We start from the raw sequence: 6,367 nt of genomic DNA on the forward strand, positions 1-6,367 counted from the left end.
TAGCATTGTTTTATTTTTCTTGAGCTAACACTCCATATTCTATTCCAAATATCTTTTCCAGTGCATGCCAAAGTCACTTGATGTGGATCTTGAGCAGTTTGACCCGGAAATTGAAAGAACTTTCCGCAGAAGAAGACAGCAGCAGAGACTGAAGGAACTGATGGAGAGGCACGAGCACGAGCATGAGGAGGAACACCATGAAGATAGACATGTTGAGATACCACACCGCATACCGATGCTAGAGTATGCCCAGCCTTCTTTGTATGGTGCACGTCCCAGTATTGTGAGGCCTATTGTGCGGGCAAACCACTTCGAAATCAAGCCAGCCATAATTCAGATGATTCAGAATACAATCCAGTTTAGAGGATCTGCAGTAGATGACCTAAACACGCACATCGCATATTTCATTGAAATTTGCGATACTTTTAAATTTAATGGAGTTTCTGATGACGTTGTTAGGTTGCAGTTTATTTCCTTTCTCCTTACGTGACAAAGCTAAATTATGGCTAAATTGTTTGCCTGTAGGTTCGATCACCACATGGGAGGACATGGCGAATGCGTTTCTTATTAAATACTTTCCTCCATCTAAGACCATGAAGCTGCGGGCAGACATAACCAAATTTGCTCAATTCGAGAAGGAGTCTTTATATGAGGCATGGGAGCATTTCAAAGATCTGTTGCGAAGATGTCCTCGTCACGAACTGCCACTTGGGTTAGTCGTTCAAACCTTTTACTATGGCTTACTCACTCCTAATCATACTATGATAGATGCTGCTGCCTGTGGAAACCTATTGAGAAAAACTGCTGAGGAAGGATATGAGTTATTGGAGGAGATGGCTGCTAGCAGCTATCATCCTCAATCTGAAAGGAACAACCAACAGAGAAGTGCAGGAGTTCACCAGGTAACTGACCTTTCTGCTATTACTGCACATCTTGATGTCTTGAACATGAAATTGAACGGCTTGAATATGGGTGGCACGGCTATGCGTCTTCAAGAGATATTCTGTGATAAGTGTGGAGGTGAAAACTTTGTGAAGGACTGTCAAGATGTAAATCCCTTTTATGTGCAAGAAGGGGCACCAGTGAATCAAGTGGGAGTCCAAAACCGTCCAAGAATGATCTGTATTCTAACACATACAATCCTGGATGGAGGCAACATCCCAACTTCTCATGGGGTGGCCAAAACAGTCAGAATCGACCACATGGAAGACAACATATGGGAAACAACCAATATACAGATCTGACCCTCCTAGAGAAAAAAAAGTCTAATTTGGAGCAATTGATGTCTAAGTTTATCTCGTCCACTGAAACTAGACTCCAAAACCAAGATGCATCAATAAAGGGGCTAGGCAATTAGATTGGACAGTTAGCAAAGATGATAACAAGTAGAGAGCCGAGAACCTTGCCAAGTAACACAGAGACCAATCCAAAAGAGCAAGTGAAGGCCATTGAGTTGAAGAGTGGGAAAGTTTTAGAGTCCAAGGAAAAGGAAAGAAGTCAAGTACCAGATGAACAAACTAAGACATCCAAAGTAAGTCTTCTAACACTACATCAGCACCCACTGCACAATCAAAAATTGTTATACATCCTCCTTTTCCTGCAGCATTGAAAAAAGCAAAACTTGATGCGCAATTCGGTAAGTTTCTTGAGGTGTTTAAAAAACTCCATATCAATATTCCTTTTGCCGATGCTTAATGCAAATGCCTAGTTATGCTAAATTTTTTAAGGATATCTTAGCAAACAAGAGAAAATTGGAGGATCACATGACGGTAAATCTAACTGAAAATTGCTCCGCTTTGGTGCAAAACAAAATCCACCGAAACTTAAAGACCCATGGAGTTTTTCTATTCCTTGCATGATTGGTGATGTTGTTTTTCATAAAGCTTTGGTGATCTTGGTGCAAGTATTAATCTGATGCCTTTGTCTGTGTTTAGGAAACTTGGATTGGGAGCCTAAGCCAACAAGTATGTCTTTACAGCTAGCAGACAGATCCATCAATTATCCACGGGGAGTTACAGAGGATGTGCTAGTGAAAGTGGAAAAATTCATTTTTCCTGCAGATTTCGTGGTGCTCGACATGGAGGAGGATATGGGGATGCCTTTGATTTTGGGAGACCGTTCCTTGCAACTGGCAAGGCTCTAATTGATGTGCAGGAAGAGAAGTTGAGATTGAGAGTGGGAGAAGAGGAGATTACTTTTGACGTTTTTAATGCACTTAAGCACACACTGCATTCTGATAGTTGTTATAGAATTGATGCTTTTAATTCTCTTGTGTTTAACTATGTGCAGGATGCTCCTAGGGATCTTTTGGAAGCCACTCTCACTACTGAATTAAAAGAAGACGAATTGGATGCAGAGAAAGCCGAAATAGTGGCATACCTCAATGCCAACCAGCCATGGAAGAGGCCAATAAGGATGAGATTAGAGGACTTGGGGGATCGAAGAGACTTTATCCCTCAGAATTCAAGCCTAGAGGAGCCACCAACTCTGGAGTTCAAACCATTACCTCCACATCTGAAATACGTCTATCTAGGTGAGAATAATAAACTTCCTGCGATTATTTCTTCTTATTTGACAGATGTGATGGAGAAACTGCTGAAAGTCTTGAAAGCGCACAAGAGTGCATTTTCATGGAAAGTGACGAATATCAAAGGGATCAATCCATCAGTCTGTATGCACAAGATATTAATGGAAGAAAAGTACTCACCCCTTGTGCAACCTCAGAGAAGATTGATTCCAAGGATGCAAGAGGTAGTAAAAGCGGAAACTATCAAACTCCTTGATGCAGGTATTATCTATCCTATATCTGATAGTGCATGGGTAAATCATGTTCAATGTGTGCCAAAAAAGGGTGGGATTACTGTTATCACAAATGAACAAAATGAATTAATACCCACTAGGACAGTTACGGGATGTCGTGTGTGCATTGATTATAGGAAATTAAATGATGCTACTCGTAAAGATCACTTTCCACTGCCCTTCATTGATCAAATGCTTGAGAGGTTAGCGGATCATGAGTTTTATTATTTTTTGGATGGGATGTGATGAGCTACCGAAAAGAAGATGCACCTTCGTGATATGAGTAGTACAAATAAAATCTTTTAAGCCCTCTTCAACTGTACAGTCCATTACATTGAACAGTCTCGGAATCCCTCTCATTCCCGTGTGGGTTCGGTTCATTCATGTTCCCTTCACCTAGAAGCCTGCCAGGAGCCGCTCATTGTCCGTGCAACTACTGATGGCACCGGCGATCACCCCCCCGCCCTCTTCGGCCCCGGGCCTCACATGCCCACCAGCTTCCGCTTGGTTCGTCCCCGAACCACACCGTACTAAGAGAGGTCGGCTCTGATACCACTTGTAACGCCCCAGATCCGACGACTGTCCTCACTGTACCACGACGAGTCTTTCCAGCGTGCTTATGTCCTCACTCACACGCACCCTGGGAAACTTCCCAGGAGGTCACCCATCCAAAAATTGCCCCAAGTCAAGCACGCTTAACTTTGGAATTCTTATGTGATGAGCTACCGAAAAGAAGATGCACTATCAGGGTATAACCGAATCATGATTGCACCCGAGGACCAATAGAAAACCACTTTCACTTGTCCTTATGGCACTTTTGCTTTTAGATGGATGCCCTTTGGTTTGTGTAGTGTCCCTGCCACTTTTCAGCGATGCATGACCACTATATTTTATGATATGATAGAAACTTTCCTTGAGATATTTATGGAGGACTTCTCGATATTTGGCTCTTCTTTTGATGACTGTTTGCATAATTTGAAGGTGGTGTTGATGAGATGCAAGGAGAGAAACTTGGTGCTGAATTGGGAAAAGTGTCATTTTATGGTACAAGAAGGCATAGTATTGGGGCACAAAGTATCAGAGAATGGAATAGAGGTGGATAAGGCAAAAGTCGAAGTTATCAAGAACTTACCACCTTCGACATCCATAAAGGGAGTTAGAAGTTTTCTAGGCCACGCCGGTTTTTATCGGCGTTTTATTAAAGATTTTTCAAAAATTGTCAAACCTCTATCTTCTTTACTAATGAAAGATGTGTCGTTTGATTTTAACTCTTACTGTCTGTAGGCATACGAGGATTTAAAGGAGCGCTTGGTGACGGCTCCTGTTTTGGTGGCACTGGATTGGGATCTACCCTTCGAGGTCATGTGCGATGTCAGTGATACTGCGGTGGTAGCTATGCTTAGCCAGCGGCAAAACAAGGTATTTCATACATTTTACTACGCAAGTAAGCCCATAGATGAGGCTTAATTGAATTATGCAACAACTGAAAAGGAATTACTTGCAGCAGTATTTGCGCTTGACAAATTTCATTTATATCTTGTTTTGTCCAAGTCATTGTTTAAACAGACCACTCTGCACTTAAATATTTACTTGCCAAGAAAGTTGGAAAGCCACGCCTACTTCGTTGGATTTTATTGTTACAAGAATTTGATTACAAATAAAAGATAAGAAGGGTGTTGAGAATGTGGTAGCAGATAACTTGTCTAGATTAGAATTTATTAGTAATAATTGTGTTGATCATGCTATTAATGATTAGTTTCCTGATGAGAAGCTATTTGAGGTGAAACACTGTCCTTGGTATGCAAATTTTGCTAACTTTCTTGTCACCGGCACACCACCACCAAATATATCGTTTCACCAACGAAAGAAATTCTTTTCTAACGTGAAACATTATTTTGGGAGGAACCATTTTTGTTTAAGATTTGTGCAGATTCCATGATAAGAAGATGTGTTGCAGAGGAAGAGTTTGGTCAAATTCTCAACCATTGTCATGACCGTGAGATAGGTGGCCATTTTGGGCCAACAAGCACGGCATCTAAGGTACTTGAATGTGGCTTTAATTGGCCAACCCTCTTTAAAGATGCTCGTTCTTATGTGCTAGCCTGTGATAAATGCCAGCGGACAGGTAAAATCTCTAACCGTCATGAAATGCCATTAAATAATATCATTGAGTGTGAGGTTTTTGATGTGTGGGGGATAGACTTCATGGGATCATTTCCCAGTTCATGCACGAAAAAATATATTTTGGTTGTGGTTGATTATGTGTCTAAGTGGGTAGAGGCAGAAGCATATGCCACTAATGATGCTCAAGTGGTCCTGAAATTTTTAAAGAAAATTGTTTTTAATATATTTGGAAAACCAAGAGCAATCATTAGTGATGGTGGCATCCATTTTTGCAACAAATTATTTGAAAATTTTTTGTGCAAATATGGTGTCACACATAAGATCTCTACCCCCTATCACCCCCAGACGAGTAGTCAAGTGGAAATGTCTAACCGAGAGATCAAGCGGATTTTGGAAAAAGTGGTAGGTGTCAGTCGAAAAGATTGGTCTGTGAGGTTAGATGATGCTCTTTGGACATATAGGACTGCTTTTAAAACACCTATAGGCACTACACCATATAGGTTACTGTTTGGTAAAGCATGTCATTTACCTGTAGAGTTAGAGCATCGGGCATACTAGGCAACAAAAGCACTAAACTATAACTTTACTGATGCAGGTGAACGACGTCTGCTTCAACTCAATCAGTTGGAAGAATTCCGGAATTGGCATATGATCTCGCATTATCATACAAGGAGAAGACAAAGAGAGCTCATGACAGGCGAATCATCGAAAGGGAATTCAAGGAACGCGAAAATGTCCTACTCTACAACTCCCGGTTGCGACTGTTTCCCGGAAAAGTGAAGTCGCGATGGTCTGGTCCATTCGTGATTTCTAAAGCTTACCCATCGGGAGCTGTGGAACTGCAAGATGGAAAGGATGGCACATTTACGGTCAATGTCTAGCGACTGAAGCACTACATGGGTTGCTTAAGTGAGCCACAACTTGGAATCACCCGGTTCCAAGACAATCCGAACTGAAACTGACCGACAATCCAGCTCTCGACTATAAATTGAGAACTACCTCTTTTCCCTACTTCATTCGATTTTACTATTTTCGTTATTTATTTAATTTATTTTAAAAAATAAAAATTTGGGGGGCAGCGCATGAGGTCCGCCTGGCTGGAAACTTATGTCCTCCCGGGCGCGCCGCTTTTAAAAAAGAAATTTTATAAAAAGCTGTGAAGCATCCGCCCGGGCGCGCCTCTTTTTCAAAGAATTTTTTTTTTTCAAAAAGCCGCAAGTCATCGCGGAAACTCATGTCCGCCCGGGCGGGTCGTGGAAATTTTAAATCTGCATAACTTTTTTTTTTCTCTCCCCCATTCGAACCCTACCCTTCTCCTCTCAATTTTCCACCGCCTCCTCTCTCAATCTCACTCAAGTAACTTGTTTTGTACCAATTTCAGGTAAAATCATGTGTCACCACCTTCACCAAGCATCAAGAAGTGATTTTTCCGACCACTACTACA

The 6,367-nt window shown here is 41.5% G+C and overlaps 1 non-coding gene across 1 annotated transcript; it reads right to left on the bottom strand.

The window, feature by feature from the left end:
• Positions 1-597: 597 nt before the first annotated feature.
• LOC142544020 (small nucleolar RNA R71) lies at positions 598-703 on the bottom strand. Its single transcript, XR_012819989.1, has one exon. It is a non-coding gene; the product is annotated as a small nucleolar RNA R71 (small nucleolar RNA).
• Positions 704-6,367: the final 5,664 nt, after the last annotated feature.

This window comes from Primulina tabacum, chromosome 4 (assembly GCF_025594145.1).
Source record: "Primulina tabacum isolate GXHZ01 chromosome 4, ASM2559414v2, whole genome shotgun sequence".
NCBI lineage: Eukaryota > Viridiplantae > Streptophyta > Magnoliopsida > Lamiales > Gesneriaceae > Primulina > Primulina tabacum.